General features: G+C 42.1%; 1 long non-coding RNA gene across 1 annotated transcript; it reads left to right on the top strand.

Moving 5' to 3' along the window:
• The first annotated feature begins 936 nt into the window (after positions 1-936).
• On the top strand, positions 937-1,549 carry LOC123970567. Its single transcript, XR_006825014.1, has 2 exons — positions 937-1,061; positions 1,157-1,549. It is a non-coding gene; the product is annotated as an uncharacterized LOC123970567 (long non-coding RNA).
• Positions 1,550-8,519: the final 6,970 nt, after the last annotated feature.

The following is an 8,519-nucleotide window of genomic DNA, read 5'->3' as shown; positions in this document are numbered from 1 at the left end:
GGGGCCGATCGTGTCAGTGAGGTGAGCTGTGGCTTGTCGCGGCTGGGCGGACAGTCATCGGGCTCCACCCACTGTACCCATAGAGTCCAGTAGAGGGCTCCGCCTGTGTGAGATAGAACGAAGGTTACGATATGGTAACCCTAGTTCTATTAGCACAGGCGGAGCCCTCTACGATGGAGCCCTGCCGCTCCACCGCCGTCTGCTGAAGGGTTGGTTGGATGCTGAGCAGTGAGGACACCGCTATTTATACGGTACGCACGTACAGTAGCGACGTCCAATTGGTCGGCTACTTACAGTATTCAAAATTTCAGTGGGCGAGTACGTGCGTGTGATAGGAAGAGAGGTAGTACCCATAGAGTCCAGTAGAGGGCTCCGCCTGTGCTAATAGAACTAGGGTTACCATATCGTAACCTTTGTTAATAGCACAGCTTGTTTTCTGAATCTCAAGGAAGGCTGCTTCTAAGTGTAATAATTTACTGATGACTCTAAACATTCTTAAATATGTACTTCTAGTCATTTATCACCACCGATGAACCCCACAGAGAATAGTATGTCGTTTTTAAACAGTAACGTTACTTTGAGGTGCATGGCACTCCTCGGCGGGCAGGCAGAACTCTGCAGCCGCAGCCCCCTCGGCTCTCTTCCTTTCAACCCTTCGTGTCAGTTCTGTTTCATTTCTCTCTTTCTCATCAACATTAATACTAATAACTTCAAACAAAATCTGTCATGAGTGGCTTTGCCTTCTCCCCCATGACTTGAGGGGACTAAGCTACCTTTTATAGTCTGTACTGACCGTAAGAACCTAGCTTACATTCAGACTGCCAAAAGGCTAAACTCTTGCGAGACTTGTTGGGCTTTATTTTTTGGTCATTTCAACTTTTCTCTCTCGTACAGACCAGGCTCTCGAAATATAAAACCAGACGCACTGTCGAGGATGCATCATTCCCCCACAGGCTCCCCTAGTCCAGACACCATCCTTCCCCCCGGTTGCGTGGTGGCAGCCGTTACCTGGAAGATTGAGTCGGCAGAGAGGGAGGCACAAAGAACACACCCCGATCCAGGTAATGGTCCTGCTAACCGGTTGTTTGTCCCAGACTCAGTTCGCTCCCAGGTCCTTCAGTGGGTGCACTGCTCTCGTTTCGCTTGCCACCCATAGTAACCGGAGAACTCTGAGAACTCTCTACTCAAGAGGAGACCGCCAAGGTGGACCGCCATGGAGTCGTACACAATTCCTTTAGTCCAGCATCATCTCCACCACTGCCGCAGGGTGTGGAGGAAGACCCTTCTCTTATTCGCTGAGAACAACCGTCTCCTGGCTGACCTGCACTGACTCCCAGCTCCTGAGTACAGACAAGGTCAGAATGTTTGGTTGTCTTCCAGAAATATTCCCCTGAGAACTGTGTCAAGTTATCACCTCGCTTTCTTGGCCCCTTTGTCATCGAGAAGGTACAACATTCCCACGTCTAACCTGAGACCCCTGCTCTGTCCAGCCAGCTCGCTTCCTCCCCATTCCTGTTACCTGTGTTTAGAATAAACCTGAGTTACCGTTCATCTGCTTCCTTGTCTGCTTCTAAATCCATTAGACTGAAACCTAACAAATTCATTAATATCCATAATGTCCACAAAATATATAAATAATATAACTAAGTAACAATGTAAATGGTAAACAGGACTTGAGAACTATTTACATGCCGCTACCTCACTTTCCCAAAATATTTGGTTTGGACAATGCCAGGAATCATATTGTCACAAAATTCATATGAGGCATGCAATGGCAGCCTCAAAATAAGGAGGCAGGTGTTTGCCTCAGGAAAAACCCTCTTCTTGTTGTTACCTGGCTACCTTTAAAAGGCCACTGTAGGCACCACAGTGAACCCAAGAGGAGGGATTCTGTGTCAGTCGCAAACAAGAGGACATCTTCCAGAGTCACTCTGACTGACTCAAGTCCATCCTCTACAAACAGGACCACATCTCCACCTGCAATGTAAAAGATGCAATCTAATAAATTAAATGATAGAAGGCAAATGTTTTTGTACAATTCACAAAGCAAACACAAAATAATTTAATAATACATTTAAATAACAAAACCATTCACTCAATTAAATGAAGGACCGATATTTGATTTTTTTTCCCTACTGGACCTCTGCTTCAAATTGTACCAATACTGTAAATGCAGCATGTTCTATAAAAATAAGACAGATCACATTTTTGTGATCAAGAGATAGAAACACTAAGTGTAGACACTGCAAGACTGTAAAATCTTTTTGGTTTTCTATGAGCCTGCTTTGAATCATATACGCCTCATTAGTTTGACTGCTGCTCTCTCTACACTTTGCTAAAGTCATCACACCAATGTAAATATCAAAAGGTTTGCATAGTTATCCCACGTACTGATGAAGCACTTCAAATTCACAATTAATCATGCAAGTCTCAAATTTGGTAAGTTTGTTTGTTTTTAATGTCATGCTGTTGTTGCAGCAACACCCCTGAGACAAATTTATCCAGAGGGACATAATAAAAGTGACCTTTACCTTGATACGTAGATTGGCTGGGACTTGATCTTTCCCATTTATTTAAGCTGTTGTATGTACTCACAGGTGGTGTGGTCTTATAAAGTGGGGCACTATTGTACCAGAGATATTTCATTGCTAAAATTACTTATTTTGTATTTAAAAAGACAACTTCCTAACAGAAGGATTACTGTGAAAAAGATTGTGCATTCAGGTAATCATTTAAGTTTTTATTTCAAGTTTGCAAAGTGTGCATACCCTCAATATTGATGAGCCAGTCTCTCCAGCGGCCAACAGCTTTCTCCTCCTCCAAACACAGAGAGATGAGTATGTGACCTTAAACAGGTTTGTCATTTTGTCTGCTGTTAGTGGGGCAGGGGGACCTCCAACAAACATCAGCCTTAAGGCTGGGTTCTGTTTTAGTGCCTGCAGCAATCCCAACGCTTCCAGGCCCTCCTGCAACCTTGTAAAGACATTGCATATAAATAGTTTAGAGACTTGTTACTATATGTCTTGTCAGAGTGCTTATTTCTGTTTAAGGTATTGTTAAAAATATTAAGGCTTATTTTAATATTTTAAAAAAGGCTTACTCTACTACTTTTTTCTATTTTTCAACATTCAGGGCACTTACATGCACTTAGGTAATCAGTTCAGCAGGTAATCAGGGCAACATATTTTACATGCTGTGGAATCTTTGGCTTAATGTATTTTTGCTGCATTATTGAGAGATGATTCTTATGTTCCTTCTTTTGATTTTGGTATTTGCATAAGATCAGGGTAGGGAAAAAATCTGTTAACTGTCTGCCTGCTGCCTCTCTTCTCCCTCCCAAACACTAGCAACCCTCCAGGCAGTCAATGGACAAAAAGTTGTTCCTGTGATGTAGAGACAGAGCTCAGTTAAAACTTTATGGATGAAAGATACTTTTGTTACAGATTATTAACTCACCACTCTGAAACTCTAGCTCCAGTTCATGTCGCTAAGCTGGAAAGGGGATCATATACAGCTGAACTGAAGCTGTGTTTACTGGCTTCTCAGGGCCCGTCCTACTCTGCTTCTGATTGGCTAGTAGTTCTTAACTGTACATGTGCAACTCCCAACAGAAGATCATGTAGAGGGAAGATCACTCCATAGCTAAAACAAAGCCTTCAACACATTGGGTGAAAAGAGGAGCTGCAGCAATGTGCAGTATGACAAAAATATGGTGTTTTTTGAAAATGAAACCATGTAAACCTGTTCTGGAACAACCCCTAAATAAGATTATTAACCTGAAAATGAGCATAATACCACCTCTATTACACATGTCAATTCCTGTTATGTTTCACAGACAAAATTAAAGCACTTACTGTCTTAAAGGTGCATCCACTCTAACCCGTCAAGGACAAAGACAGAATGTCATCCCTATCATTTAGAGACCGGATGACAGTCAAGGACCCCAATAGTGACAGTTTGGATGCTGCCTCCTCTGCAGCCTCACGGGTTTCCTCCATCGTTGCTGCTTGTTGGAACTGCAGTGAACCAATAATTAGTTTTAAACATTACAAAACCTGGCTGGCGGATGCGGATATCATGCATTAATTTAATTTTCCGAGAATTGCATGCAGCTCACAGGAGGTAACACTCATATTATGCTGAGAAAAGAGGTGAATGCAAATCTCGGCAGGTAGCCTATAACTATAATATTGCATCCATCTCTTAAGGTCCTTTTCAGACACTCTGATGTGCAAACCAATCGACTGCGGTTATCAGCACAGATTTCTGCTAAATCTCAAGAAATGCTACTTCTACAGTAGGGCTGCAACTATTAGTCGATGTAATCAACAACATCGATCGAACACCATCGACGTGAAATTTCATTGTCGACACGTCATTACAGAGATGTAGTTTAAGGGAGAGATAGCAATCTTCTAATTAAGAGCATTTCTGGTTGTTCTTTTCTAACTGCAATGCACTACATGGAATGCTAGGGGCAGTATTGCTTCCACTATCTGTCATGAATGTTTGACTGTAAGACTACTCACGAAGAAGAAGCATTCATGCAAGAAGCAGAAAGCAATGGAGAAAGAGGCTAAGTTTTTTGTTTTTACAAGTTTTGTAAGCCATTTCATCACTAAATACTCTTTTGAGAAGTTTTGAGCCGAGAAATCAACTGTAGAACTTGAATATTGGAAGTTTTACGAAACTTGATGGCAAATTGAAAATGTGCTCAAATGTTCTCAGGGTTGAAAGGCTCCATAAGTGCCCGCGAGGTTAGTGGTGCCAACCGGCCAGCCAGGCACGCCTACAGAGCCCTCTGGTACCAGTTACGCAGACTAAGACCACTGCAGCAGACAACAGAGGAAAGGCCACAACTGTAAGATGTTCGTACGTCTGTTATTCTGTGGCTGTTGGAGCAGCCTCTCTATAGTTCTTTGCATTCTTGATTTTGAGGTCTCATGGATGATGCTGGCTAAGAGAACGCTCTTTTAGTTGTGTTAGCAAACACATTAAGTGCAATAGAAAATCAGTGACTTATAGGAGTATCTTATGCTGTCTTTTCTTCTTTCCTATATTTTTCCCGGCGTTGATTCTAGTGTTCATTCTGAATAGTAAACTTTATATTCACTTAATGGTAACGGTAGCTAGGCTGTGTGCTGGATACCAGTGATTCACTTAAAATATATTTAATTAGTTAAATGGTTTCATTAGGGTTAGGGTTAGGGGGTGACAAAAATAATCGTGACTAGTCAACTAATCGAATAAATAATTAACAGATTAGTCAACTACGAAAATAATCATTAGTTGCAGCCCTATTCTGCTGCTGCTTTCTCTTGGTCAGACTAGTAGCGCTTCCTTCAATGGTGAAGCTTTCATCAAGTTGAAGTAATGGCAATATAAACGATGGTCCTCCCTCCAGCTCAGCCCTGCTCACTCGCTCTGCTTGGTTTCATTTCAGTATGCTTGCAGTCAGAGCTCCCCCTGTAGTCCATAAGGTGCCTCTGAGCCGTTTGAAAACCCTCCCTTTGGGCCACACCTCCGCCCATATGCCCATATGCCCATATGCCCATATGCCCAATACTAAATGCCAAATGCATTTTCGATTAGACTTTTAGAATTTTGGTTTTAATTTTGACCCAATAATTCCTGCATAGCAAGTGGCTGTGCAAGTTTGTGGTATTACATGTGTATTTCACTTTTACCAGTCAGTTCTTGAATATCACATACTCTTCATTGATTTTGTTTGTCCCATTAATGGTATAAAAGCTGAAGTGGGTCCAGACTTTGGACTTAAACATAACTGTGGCATTTCCTAATATTATTTTCCTCAAACTGCTGTCCTGCATCCCGTTGAAAACCTCTTTGTCTTTGGCTAGTTCCCTTTTTCATGTGTTGAGCACCACCTCAAGGACTGAAGCCATGAAGTAGTGACGCTGGGAGCAGGGAAATATATTTAGAGTGCCTTATTTTATCAATTAAAATAACGATATTTATCGCCAGCATATCGTACCACACAAAGACGGACAACAACATATTGCCATGGCTTGACATTAACACCCACCAAATGCGGGTGGATTTCAGCAGTGACGGGTAACAGTCACCTCCACTGGCCAATTTGGTGGGTTTAATAATTGACCCCCCTACTCTTTACAATAAGTGCCATGGGATCTTTATGTAATAATAATAATCTTTATTTATAGAGAACTTTTTAAAACAATTTTACAAAATGCTTTCACAAGAGCAAAGACAATAAAACACAAATAAGATACACAAAATATACACCAGGGAACCAGTAGATGGCAGTGTTTCCTTTGCCATCTGCTGGGACTCGATGACCAGGATCCCTGCTCCTGTTTTGAGTTCAGCTGGAAGAAATTTGACATCCAATTTTTGACATCACAGAGGCAGTCGGTAAGTGAACTCAGCATTCAAGCATCTGTGGATCTGACGAGCCGGTACATCTGGGTGTCATCAGCATAAATATGACAAGAGACACCATGTTTCTGGATAATGTGTCCAAGGGGATGCAGATACAAGGAAAATAACATCCCCTGAGACACACCATATTTAACGGAACAGGATAAAGAGACATAATTGTTCACAGACACACAGAACTTCCTATTTGACAGGTAGGATGAAAACCATTCTAGGGCAGTACCAGAGATCCCCACCCAGTGCCTCAGTCTGTCTAGCATGATGTTGTGATCAATGGTGTCAAAAGCAGCGCTAAGGTCCAGGAGTACCAGGACTGAGCACATGCCTTCATCAGCAGACATTAAAAGGTCATTGGTGACTTTAAGCAGGGCAGTCTCAGTGCTGTGGTACTTCCTGAAACCAGACGGAAACTTTTCAAATAATTTGTTATTTTCCAGTACAGTGAGCAGCTGTTTGAAAACTATTTTTCTAAAATCTTTGCTATAAAAAGGTAATTTGGAAATTTGTCTAAAAGTTTGAGGGATGGAGGGATTTAAAGTGGGTTCACACAAGCTGTTTTAAAATAGTCACGGACACAACCAGTAGATAGGGCGTTGGTGTGGGAATCAAACATAGGTTGGCCTTGGCTCTGAAACAATAAGGATGCGAGAACACGAGGAACTTGGTGAGGCAGTATGAGGAAAGGGTGATTTACAGTTAAAAACTATACATTTGTGGCCAGACAGACTTATCCAGTAATTCCACAGAGGAAATGCTAACACCCAGGGTAAAAACCAACTCCAATGTATGACGATTATGTCTTTGACCATGAACATGTTGTTTGAAGTTAAAAGAAGTGGCAATATTTAAAAAGTCAGTTGGTGGGGTCATCAACATGAACATTAAAATCGTCACAAAGAACAATTCTGTCATGATTTAAAAGAGTAGATAAAAGTTCAGGAAGTTCTGCTAAAAATCCTCTAAGCGGTTTTGGGGGGCGATAAATTATAACAAATATAATTGGTTGCAGGCCACCAAGATTAAAAGTGAGAACTTCAAATGAGGGAAATTCGTCAGTGTACATGATGACATTTAAAATTTTTCCTATGCACTTGCTAACTCATTTTAATGACCACAATGAGTCAGGATCTGGTTTAATGTCAAAAGGACTGCGTGTCCTACAGCACAACGTCCCCATCACTGCACTGGGGCAATGGGATCTTATTAGCACCAGACGGAAGACTGCCCCCTACTGGCCCACCAACACTGCTTCCAGCTCCAACTTTGTTTTTCCAAGAGGTCTCCCATTCAGGTACTAGCCAAGCCCAAATTTGCTTGGATAAAGACTTGTTTTAGTTACGCAACTGGAAATAGCTCTCTTCCCGTATGCTCTCCCTGGACCCCCTGCCTGGCTAAACTATTCCCAGTTTATGCTATGAACCTGCTCGGCTCAGATCCCCACAATCTGGACTCTGGAAAGTTCTGCACACATCTAGTCTTCCAGTCTACCTGTTCTTCCCCAGCTCCTGTGAAGATTAGGCAGATTAACCAGCTGACGTAGGCTGTAGCCATACAAAGCGATGCACAGGCATCATTTGTAACCACTATCCATGAGCAACATTTATAAATGAACATCAGATTTGACTGGAATTTAATGAAAAACTATAGGCTATGCTTGACCATTAAAGGAGCTTTTTTGTGTGGGAGCTATAATGAAGAGACACACAATAAAGTTTGTTACACATTTAATAGCCAAACAAACTGGATAAAGCCAAACCGTTCTTAAAATGACTCCAGCACAGAGAAAGCAACACAAAAATAAAATCGCGACAGTTTGGAAGGTGACTAAAACATTTGCAGCCGACAAAAGTGGCAGATCAGCTGCAGCACTCAGGTTTGTGTCCGCCTGTGCTGGAAGAACGGGATGTTTAACCAGCTTTAATTACCTGCTGTAATCAGCTGTTCCACTTGTTTCGTGGAGGAGACCCACTTCGGCTCCATGTAGAAACTTCCCGGCGGATGAAAACTTAAAACAACAACTTCGGACCCAGTAATTAGCGTAACTCCATCAGCTGTTCACTGTAAACACACCGCTGCAGCTGGCTGCTATTTCCCAGCTA

This window comes from Micropterus dolomieu, linkage group LG05 (assembly GCF_021292245.1).
Source record: "Micropterus dolomieu isolate WLL.071019.BEF.003 ecotype Adirondacks linkage group LG05, ASM2129224v1, whole genome shotgun sequence".
NCBI classification, from domain to species: Eukaryota; Metazoa; Chordata; class Actinopteri; order Centrarchiformes; family Centrarchidae; genus Micropterus; species Micropterus dolomieu.
This window is presented reverse-complemented; position numbering and strand designations above follow the sequence as displayed.